Raw genomic sequence first — 12,241 nt, forward strand, 5'->3', positions numbered from 1 at the left:
CCTTACAAGCCTGAGAAATAAGTTTTTTACTGTCACACTGTAAAGCTTTATAGTTAGTTTCACTGTGTGAAAGGTATTAACGGGAACTTTTATGTACTTGTTAAGCACCTATTTGTTTGTTCTGATTTCCTACCAAGAAGTGCATCATATAACTGATTTGTTTGCAGTTAATAGCATTCTGTAGAGTCTCCTTACTCCTTTATCTGTTTAAAAAAACTTTCATTTTGTGGCTCACTGCTGTTCATCTGCTGTGATAAACATTTCTGTAGTGTTTACTGTCTAAAAGAGTGTAGGCTAGTAGCTTTAGTATTGTACCCCACCCTCCCTGTTGGTGTCTTGCTGTTATACATGGTGGCTTTGCAGTTGCTCCCCCTACTGTAAATTTGATCTGGGACACTCCTCCCAGTCTAGTGTCATTAGTTCATTCTACCTAATACAGAGAGAACATCTGAGAAGGCCAACCCACTTAGTTTCTTTCCTTCTGTTCCTTTCTCCCTTTCCTAAAAAGGAAAAAAATGCCTGCATCTCCTTGTGTTTTGACTGTGCGTCTCAGACATTTAGGAAATATAGAGCATTTATTAAAACTGTATTTGCCTTAATATTGCTACAACTCAATTGCTCTATGTTGCACTGCATCTGAATTGTTTTAGTGTGTTTTAGCTGCTTTTCTGTATATATAGACTTTTCTCTATATGTAGACAAGCTACTTATTCTACTGTATTACTGCCTCTTAAATCATTTTTCAGTTGTTCACTTGCCTTGCTTGATTGAAAAAGTTTTAAATTGCTAATTTTGTAGAGTTTTAATTGCATTTACTGTTTAGGGTTACACACTCGTGTGTTAGCCTTTTCTGTGTTTATTTACTGTATTATTGCATTGTTTAGCATGTTTTAAACAAAAAATACTATCTTGTTTGCTTGTTTCCCGCCTTTCCTAGCTTGTATCGTCCAGATCCCAGGCTTTGCTGGTTTCAGGACTTTATTTTCTGTGTTCAGAGCTATCCAGACCTTGCTGTGGTAGAGGGAAGTCCTACTGCTTACCAGTGGGAGTGGTAAGCATTGTACTGCCTATCTAGAGAGGAGCGGTTTCCAGCTCTGAAATTGTAATTTTATTAGCCATTTTGGGATGATTTCTATCCCTTTCAACTTTCTGGCTTAAAAATGCGTGTGTTTGCGCATTTTTCTCATCGTGCAGCACCAAGTGGCTGCAGTTAAACAATTCCAGGTGCCAGAAAGTCTGCTCTTCAAATTTTCCCTTAGAACTAGCTGAGTTCTCAGTAGTAGCACTAAAATCTGAACCCCTGTGACTAGCACTTGCTCTAGAACCTGCTGGAAAGCACTAGGAAGCCTTAAACTGATACAAGCAATCAACTCTTCTTTTTAATATGGAGAAATAAATCATAGGCACTAAACAGCCTATAATTGCAAAGTACCTTGCAAAAGTAAGGGAAAACAGCTCTTGTACTTTACAAAAAATGCACCTAAACAGGCATGTCCAAGGGTCAGCTTCCGGTGATTTCTCCTGTCCACCTGGTGAATCTGGGCATACTGGGGCAATGCAGCAACTGCCTCATGTACACAGACAACCCATTCCTCCTACCACCCAACACTACAACCTGTGAGAGATACACTTACATAGCCAAACTGAAAGCAAAGCTCTCTCCAACCAAGATTGTGCTAGACAGTCAAGAGGAGAAGGTTAACACCTGCACTACACCTCAAGCAACACATAGCCCTTCAAAGCCCACACCAACACCCATGCATAGCAACACTAAACCCACATATGCGGAGGCCCTTAACATTAACCTGCCCAAGCAACAAGGACCTCCGAAGCTGAAATACAAACAAACACCAGTCACAACCAAAGTGACACATAGCTCACAACACCAGTATGCCACCCAATAACAGCCCCTAAGGCAAGACAACGTACCCAACACTTTAGTCATAGGTGGCTCTATAGTCAGGCACACTGATGTCCCACTCACTAGGCTGAACAAGGAGAAAATTACAGTTAGCTGCCTGTCAGGTGCCAGGATTGACAACATAATGCATACACCCAAGTCACTCCACAACAAGTACAAATACAACTCTGTCATTGTCCATGTTGGAGTGAATGACTTGAGATGTACCTTCCTGGATTACATGAAAAGAGACAAGGAAGAGCTCTCGGATCATGTGGCCCACGCAGGTATGACACTAGCCCTGAGTAGCATCCTGCCTTCATCCAGAATGATACCAACAGTATAAGGACAAAATGATTGACTTCAGCAACTGGCTAAGCTTCTGGTGTCATTCAAAGGGGATCCAGTATCTGTCTGCCTGGGAAGACATGATTGACAAATTACAATGCTTTGCCAGAGATGGTCTGCACCTGTCACCCCTGGGATTCAGGTTACTGGCTAAAGCTCTTGCCACCCCTACAGTGCCTATTTTAGGCAAGGTTCAAAGGACCAAACCACCACCATAACAGATTCAAGCATGCAAAATCTAAAGGTAATGCTACTCAATGCTATAAGTCTAAACCTCAAAATGCACTCTCTCGAGGGACTCCTAAAAATGGAGAACATCGATATCTATGCAGTTACTGAGACCTGGTTCAAGGCTCCAGAGAGCACCCCTGCAACACCAGGCTACAATTCTTACCACACTTTTTGGCCATCAAACCAAGACCGAAACACTAAAGGCGGAGGAGTGTCCATATTCACCAAGGATATTCACACCTCCAGGCTAGTTGCCCAACAGAATGCATCTGAAATTCTCCAGGTGCAACTAACACTAGGTAAGACTGCAATACAAATTGTAGCTTGCTACAGATCCCCCACCATGCCCCAAGATTCTCACTACACCTTTGTAAACATACTGTAAAATATTAAGATACAACCAAACACCCTAATACTGGGTGATGTCAACTACTCTGCCATTAACTGGGAAAACTACTTTGGTACCAACACCTTTTCCCAATGGTTCTTGGAATTCATAAATTCTAATGCCCTGGATCAACTAATCCATTGACCAACCAGGGGCTCCACTATCCTAGACCTGGTCATTACAAACATGGGAGATAGATGCTCCACATCAGTGGTTACCCCCTCATTGGCCAGGTCTGGCCAGAAGCAAATCACCCTTGACATCCACATCCTACCCCCACCCCCCAGTAAGGAAACCTCCGTAAAAAACTTCTCCAAAGCCAACTTCATGCTACTCAAGTCAGAAGTGACAAACTTCATGGCACCCATGCAGACAGGAACTGAAAGTTCGACTGCTGAATCCTACAATAAGGCACTGTACGAGCACATCCACTCATGCAGGAATCGTGCCATCCCAAATAGAACCAAGACGCTCTCCTCCAAAAAAAGGAAGCCAATCTGGTGGTCCCCTGCCATAAACAAACTACACAACAGAAGGAAGAAACTGTTGCAGAAAAGAAGAAAATCCCAGGATACAAAAAGCTCCCTTACCAGCCTCAGTAAGAAGCTGAGATCCCTCATAAAATCCTCCAAAGCTAGTTATGAAAATAAAATTGCCAAAGATTCTAAAGACAACCACAAGGAATTCTATAGTTATGTCAAGAATCTAAATGGAAATGCTCAGATCTGCTCTGAGCTACAACAGAATAGCATTAAATATACTGATCCCAAGGATATTGCCAATATCCTAGCAGATCGATTTAGTGCCAACTTCACCCCCCTCTCACTCCCTAAAGGGCCCATCTCAATACCAAAAGATTGCCAAATTCCGGTAATCGCAGCCACACAGGTAGAAACCGCACCCTCCAAAGCTAAGAATACAGCATCCATGGGACCAGATGACATCCCGGGCTGTGTACTACACGAACTACAAAATGAACTGGCACCTCACCTAAGTGTCATGTTTAATCATAGCCTCACCTCAGGCTTCATGCCCATTGAGTGGCGGACAGCTATAGTTATCCCATTTCACAAGGGGGATCCACCTTGGATCCCAGAAACTACCGTCCCATCAATCTGACGAGCCTGATCTGCAAGGGCATGGAATGCATTATCATGCAACGTATAAACAAAGACATTGGCAACCTTCAAACACTGCATCCCACCCAGTTTGAGTTCGTGAAGGGACGATCTTGTCTCCTGAACCTAATTGACTTCTTCAAATCAGTCTCCAGAGCTGTAGATGAGGATAAGGTGGTCCACACAGCCTATCTGGACCTTGCCAAGGCCTTCAACACCATTCCTCACTCTGGAATCATAGATAAACTTACTAAGCTGGGCATAAATCCCTATGTCACTCAATGGGTTGCCAACTGGCTTACTGACAGAACCCAGACTGTAAAAGGAGACAACTCCAAATCCAGCTCCAGACAAGTGACAAGTGGAGTACCTCAGGGTTCAGTCCTGGGACTGCTCTTGTTTGGCATCTACTTCTCTGAAGTACAGGCCAACACTAAGGGACTCTGACTAATAAAGTTCGCAGATGACTGCAAACTGGGAGCCATTATTGAATCCCCAAATGATGTGGATATTCTACAAAAGGGCCTTACAGAAACAGATGCTTGGTGCCAGAACCATGGGCTCAAGCTTAATGCCAAGAAATGTATAGTTATCCCGTTTGGGAAAAAACATTTACCCATAAATTACCACATAGGTGGCAGTACACTAAACACTGAACGTGTGATGAGAGACTTAGGGACACAGGTGGACAGTGGTCTCACCTTCGATAACCACATCATCACAACAGTCAGGAAATCCTTCTTTGTGGCACACCTCATCACTAAGGGCTTTTCATCCAGAAAAAAGGAGGTCATTGTCCCACTGTTCTCATCCTTCATTAGCCCCATTATAGAGTGCAGCGCCCCATTTGGTATGTACCTCACAAGACATCTGTAACAGTTGGAAAGGCTGCAGAAATACCTCACTAAAATAATCACAGGCCTAAAGCAGATGCCCTATGCTGACCATCTAAAAAAACTCCAACTATACTCTTTGGCATATCATCTACTCAGAGGCAATCTCTGCTTAACATACAAGGCCATGTCAAACCCTGAGCTGTTGGACATGCTCCACTTAAAGAAATCCCAATCCCTCAGAGCCACATGCTTCAGGGATCTAAACCTTGTCATCACAATGAACAAAACATGCTAGAGGGATAGATTCCTGACCCAGAGACTCCCCATACTCCGAAATAGACTGCCCATACATGTCAATCAGAGCACCTCGTTGGCCCTCTTCAAAAGGAACCTGGATGATTGGATGGGAGATAGGAAATTCACCCTGGGGATCAGAACCATCACCCTGCTAGACTGGGGTCCAGAGAAGTAAATATTGTGGGAAGAATTATCCAGGGAATTGTTATGGCTAGGCTTGTATAGGCCTTAGGGTCAATAGCCTAGTACCAACCTATGAACCTATGCTGACTGAAGTGAATTTAGGTAACCTTTGTAAAATGTTTTATTTTATCCCCAACGTTCTTCAGGTACATTTTACAGAATCAGAACTTTGTAAAGTATGCTGCAAAGACATATTCTTAAAAACAGCTTTCCAAGTCAAGCGGTGTTTATGTTTTCAATTTACTTAATTGCTAAGAGATTGCAATTGCTTGAGTCAGAGGTGTAGCTACCAATTATGGTGACAAGTGCCATCCCTTGATCTGGCATCTTCTCTCAACTTTAAGTTGAGTATTAAGTTGAGGAACAAAAAAAAAAACAGGTCATTTTTTTTATTCATTATCTTATGAAAGTGGAAAAAGGATATAAAAGCTGTCCTGTGCTATTACACTCTAGAAAACTGCTTGCTACATTTGTGACAAGCAGCTGCTACAGTTAATACCACACATGGAGCACCAAAGCACTTTAGTTCTGTTAGGAAAATGCAATACTGGAATTCTGTTCTGAATGCGTGCATTGCACTTAAAAAGTGGCAGAATCTGCCGACCATGGCCCCTCATGCATTCCACCTATTGCAGGAAGTCCCTTTCGCCCCACCCTAACTATGGTTTTACTTATGTAAAGTGCTAGCATTGTTCTTAACTACAGGAAAACACACTGAATACATTTTTTATAAAACACACTGAATCATGGAAGTTTTGCTTACAGTCAATCAGCTCAATAGTAACAGGACTTTATATCTGCAGTCTTTAATTGGATGAATTTAAAAAGCTTTATTGCACCATGGTAAATTAATTTGTATACAAGCAGCCATAAACAGGGTATGTGCAATGCAGAGAAATGAGTTCCACATAGTAGCCAGACCCAGGAGCATGACTGAGTGTAGTATATGCTAATGAATGTATAATGACATGCAGTGAGGAACATTAGTAAAATAACCTCTCCATGTATGCTAATGAGGAAAAACAAGATGAAAGAGCAATTCAGAAATATATAAAGTTCTCACAACAGAGCTGCAGCCATTGTAGATTTGATCCCATCTGAATGTTTATATTCAGATGCAGGGAATCACATTGTAACATTAGGGGCTGCCGCTGCATTAGTAAATGTCTATCTGCATGAGGCTCCTATCAATGCTACCATGTCCGTCTGTGTATGATGTCACTCCTGGAGGTGCAGGATCATCTGACATCTTTTAACATTTCATGGACTGCATTAAAAACTGGTAATATGCTGATATGGATACCATTCTGAAATTGTGGACATGTGTCAACCTGATCTGCAGCCCCATGGGATTCACAGAGTACCTGTCCCAGTAGATGTTAAGGTATGTGTGTATGGGTATAGGGACCTTTCAGTGATCTACAAGGCCCAGTGGGGGCTATCTCAGACATCTGCATTGAGAATAATACATTTATTATTTATTTATTTATTGCATTTGTTTACCAGGATAAGTCCACTGGGCCTAAAAGAGCCCATTTTCAGTGGAGGCCCAGAGAGAAAAGCTCCAATGAGATGCAGAAAAAATATAAACATTAATTAGTACAGAAGAAGAAACAGTGTTACAGATAGTAAATATAGTAACATATACAGAATATATATAATAATATAATAAAAGCAGGAATCTAGTTTGTTTGATTACAGCAATATATGCAGAAAATATACATTAAAGCAGAATTCAATTAATTTAATCAGATTGGTATAAACAGAGATCAGTATTATTGTACCAGTATCAACAAGTGAAGATAAAAATAAATATGGAGAAAATACATCAGTTTCTTCATGTCATGCTTCATCATGTGGGGAAGTTTATGTGGTTCTGATGTACCCCAGAGGAATGAGAAACAAAACCTTGCAGGATTTCTATGATACAACCTATTTCCTTGACATAGTAGTGCCCATATACTGTACCCACGTTGAAACAAATGCCCTATCTGGTAAACTGTGAAGGAGGTATGTGAACCAAAAAGGTTGTCACTCCATCAACTGCCATGTGGTCTGTAATGCACATGGTATCATCTATGATGTGTGTGTGAAGACTACATAGTCAGTTATCATGACTCCGACTTATGCCACACCCACCTGTGACCTGTACCAACCATTTATGAGGGATGATTTTCCATATGAACATCCTGCTGGTGATGATGGATATGCTCTGAAACTTTTAGCTTATGACGCCATAAGAATTCCACAAAACCAAACAGACCATGGATATAACAGTGCTCAGTCATAAACATCAAATATTATTGAGCATATATTTGGACTGTTGAAGACATGCTTTTGCTGTCTGGCTTCATCTGGTGGTTCTCTGCAGAATGACGGTGGCATGTGTAAAAATAGTGTCAGTGTATGCAACGTTATACAATTTTATACTTCGGAAGCCATTACAGCATGCCGGATGCTTTCACAGTCAGCAGTCCCCATCATAACAGGCAGACAGGCAGTGGAGGTTGAGTCAGAGAAGAAGCCAACAGCAAGAGATGATCATGCCAGACAGAAGTGGGCACAGTATGAAATTGCACTAGTAAAGAAACATTGACTTGCACATAGCTTCAGAACATAGTATGCAAGAGTAAAGCAGATACACTACAGTACAAATGATGCAAGCAACGCCAACACCAGGCTGTGCTTACGCTTGTATAGACTGGTCAAGCTGAGCATCAGACATTGGCAACCTACGTAACAGTGTACAAAAGACAGGGTAGAATATCATCATTTACACCAGGTGGAGAAATGAGCATAGAAGTGTATGTCTTCCACATGGGAGTGTATAAGTGTGAGTGCTAAGAAGTATAAAAGTAAGATGTATTTCTCTGTGAAATGTCATTAATGGGGAGACTTTAATGTAACACTTTGAGAAGGGCTGGTGTCAGTGGAATTATGTGATGCAGTGGGGGCTGTGGTGATAAAACTCTGGGTCTGTAAGGACTCAGCCTTAACAGTAGATGCAGCAATGCAGCTTGGTCTACTCAACAGGTCCAGAGCAAGTATGGCAGAGGGTTCAGCATCCTGTGCATGCCCCCACAAATGAGAACTGTCTCTACTAGGAGTTCCACTTGATGTACCAAGACCCTAGCTAGACACTAGTGTGCTGCGCAGCTTTCAGAGACATCTGCATTGAGACATGCCATCATGAGGATGACCGTCATACCTCTCAACCTCTGAGAACAAAAAAATCTGGACAAAGCCATATATAATGGGGGGACAAAGGACCAAAATAGGGGCACTATTTTAAATATTGCTCTTACAATCATAGAAAGTTGATAGAATAACAGGTTTTGCATTAGTATGAATTTTCTGAAGGGTATGAAGTCTGAAACTTAAATTTCTGCCATTATTTTCTGACTTCAACCCTCAATGATTTACCAACAATTTTCCAGAAAAAATAAAACATAATTTTATGAGAAACAGACCAAAAATATGAAGCAAAAATCTGGACATTCTGAGAAAATCTGTACAGTTGAGAGATATGATGACCATGATCATGGGGATGGCCTTTCAAGGGAGTAGACACCTCCAAAACAAATGTAGAAATACTGTCTTGTGAACTTGCTTGTTCATGCCAATTTTGGCAAACATATGTAGATGTACAAAATGACTGCTTGCATGGGCAGCTCCTCACCCTGTCAGGTGAGCCAGAGTAGACATTCCATGTTCCAGTGTGTGTATGAGTCTATTCAGTCTATTGTATGTATAAGCCATGCACTCATATAGATATTATACACATCCAGCATACAACAATCTCTTTCATGGCTGTGATGGTACTAACATGTGCTTCTGTGATGGCCCTGCACATATGCTGAGTTGCAGTGACTGACACACCAACCTCACTGGCACCATTACCTCCCCCCTTGTGGGCCTTTCTTCCTTTGCATCCTAGGGGCAGATTTTGATCCCCTCATATTTGTTATAATAAAATATTTCAGGTGTATTGTTTGTCTCACTAAGATAATTATAACATCCTTCCCTGATCAACAGTGTTCTCATTAACCTGTCTTGCCCATGAGGTGTTTGTAGCCTAGGTATCCACAGGCATAGAGGCTGTGTCCATGGTCCATGGTGGGGATGCAGTGGTCACATTCTCTATGCCCACACTCTCTGAATATTCTGACTGTGCCAGCTCATCCCTGCCATAATTATCAGAAGGTGCATATCCTCCATCAGGCAATGGCAGTTCCATACTGCTGACAATGGATAAAGAATCACCTATGAATGCACCAAAGCACTAAATACCCACTGTATGACCCAGCACCAGAAGTATGTGCAGGTGAGAGTTATTCTAAGATAAACATGATAAAGTAATTTTTATGTGCATACCTTGCGCATATGATTGTGGATGTTGAACCCCTGCTATACCTTTATATTGTGAAATTCAGGCAGTCTTAATAATTTTTATAGTGACTAAGGGTTTATAGGTATTGATACATAGAAATAGGCCTACATACCTGGGGCATCTGTACTAGATTGTCTCTGGGTCTGTATAGCTGTGCTGAATATTCAGCAACACGCTGTCTGACTCTGTAGAGGTGCCACTCCCTTTGAGAGAATCAGGGATCTTCTTTCTCTCTCTGAGAAGTGGAACACTCAACAGCTCCCCACCTACTTCACTATGTTCTTGTGTCAGCAGCTGTGATCTCCATTGGACACTATGTTGTCATATCAATGGTCCTGTATTACACCATTTTGTAACTGGTGTCTTACCCACCAACCTTATTAATGTTGGCTACAATGTTATAATGCCTTCTCAGGCACAGTTATGTTTGGGCTGGTTAGGTGCATGCAGGCCAAAGCTATCAGCCAGTGAGCCAAAGGACCTGAATCATACCTCATACTCTGCATCTGACAACTTGTCCTTACACATGGACGATGTCCCAGCAGATGCATTAGTGTTTTTTCTTTATTTTAGGCATTGCTCTGTTGTTATGGAAAACAGTGGAATTAGCATCCTTGTTTCTGCATGGCTCTTATAAATCCTCACACTAGCAGTATCCTCCTTGGCTATATAAAATGCTGATTTTGGACCTGATAGTTATATATCTAACCACACTCTTTATTTACTGAAAAGCAGCTAGGTTTACTGACCATATATCACCCACAAAACAATCACAAAATTGCATCTGACTAAGGAGACATGACCGTTCCTATCTCTGTTCCAAACATTTTTGGTAATGGGGTATGTGCGATATAAACAACAGTAAAATGTATTGAACAGTGGCCTGAGTATGTGTTCATGAGTGTGCCTCCCATTAAGTTTAAAAATTTTGCAGCTCTGCAATTGCTATACCCTTGCAATCCTCCCTCACAATACACCTTTCCAACACACTTAAGATGTACATATAAACATACATCTTATTTTCAACAGGCGGAACAGCATTTAAAAGCAGCTCTACAACAAATGAATGGACTTGTCAAAAATAGTACCTACCTTACATAAGTATAGTTACTTTTGCTGAAGAAAGTATTCTTTTGAAATGAAATTGACTTCATGCAGGTATCACCCTATGAACACCAGAGGTTTATTCTGTAGCATAATGAGGCTCTGCGGCTGCCATCATGTTTTTATCATGCAGATTCACCTGACTGGGTGTGATGATTATACCAATTAGGCCTCAGCTCATTAATGCTCTGAATCATTCCATTTGCATGACAAATGCTCTTGCTAACCATATTATAGAAGTCTCCTCAATGTCGTACATACATGAGGCTCACTTTGAGCTGCAATGTGCTGGCATGGTCAAGGCCATGCTTTCATGGAGGAAGTGTAATTCCATATATAAGCATATGTAGATGGAGTCACTGTAGTGCCTGATTTATTAACAGCAGACAGGGCCTGAGGACTGCCATGTTTCACACCTTAAAGTGTCATTGTGAACTATAATAATACAGTACCTATACTTCCTGAGTTTGCCATGCATCACAAAATAGAGGTGCATGTGGATGCCCATCAGTGTGCAGTGAATGGGACATGAGACACCTGATTTTGGTGCCAATTTTCTGCCACTTTTCACTGAGATTCTTCAAGGTGAGACATTGCTGCTAGAGAAGGAGAGATCACAGAGGTGTTGTAAAGCTGAGGGGTTAGAAAATCTTTCTCTACCTCCTCAATAAGTATTCCAGCTTGAGGCTTCTCGGTATAAGACTGAAGCTTGGAACAGTTTAACCTAGGCTGTCACCCTGACACAACTGGCATCCAACACATGGAGGGATAGTGCTGTCACCATTATAGTGACATGTGCCACTGCACTCTGGACCTTCTTAGCAGATGAGAACATGAAATTATACAGCAGGCACCAGCTATGGACTGAAAGTCATGCTAGCTATACATTTAAGGTGTCACTGCATGTAATCCACAGATATTACACAGTGTTCATTTTATGTATATAGTTCCTGGAGAAATCAAAAGAAGTAAACAGCTGCACAGGAGAAGAACTGAGTGCCTAAGATATTGATGGGGTATGTATAATTGTGTCAGACTGTCTTGCTTTTAATATTAGTAAAACCAAGCACGATATTAAAGTAGTGGGGGAAAGGCATAGGTTCACGTATATGCGAGGCCAGAATTTAAAGCATCTTTTGGAGAGAACTAGTGTCAAAACAAATAGGAAGAAATCAGGAATGAGCAAGTGTGGTTGTTGTCCATATTGTAAATATATTTTCATAGGTACCACAATTAACATGGCTGGGAGGGATTACTTGGTGAATGGAACATACAATTGTAATTCTAAAGGAGTGGTCTATGTGGCTCTGTGCAAGAAATGTCCTGCATTTTACATCGGTAAGACCGATAGGCCACTCAAGAAAAGAATGTATGAGCATCTATACGCCATGGAAAATCGCAACATGAATAATGCATTAGCAAAACACACTTGCCAGAATCCTGACC

The sequence above is a fragment of the Protopterus annectens genome, chromosome 6.part0 (assembly GCF_019279795.1).
Source record: "Protopterus annectens isolate FY-2018-M chromosome 6.part0, PAN1.0, whole genome shotgun sequence".
NCBI classification, from domain to species: Eukaryota; Metazoa; Chordata; order Ceratodontiformes; family Protopteridae; genus Protopterus; species Protopterus annectens.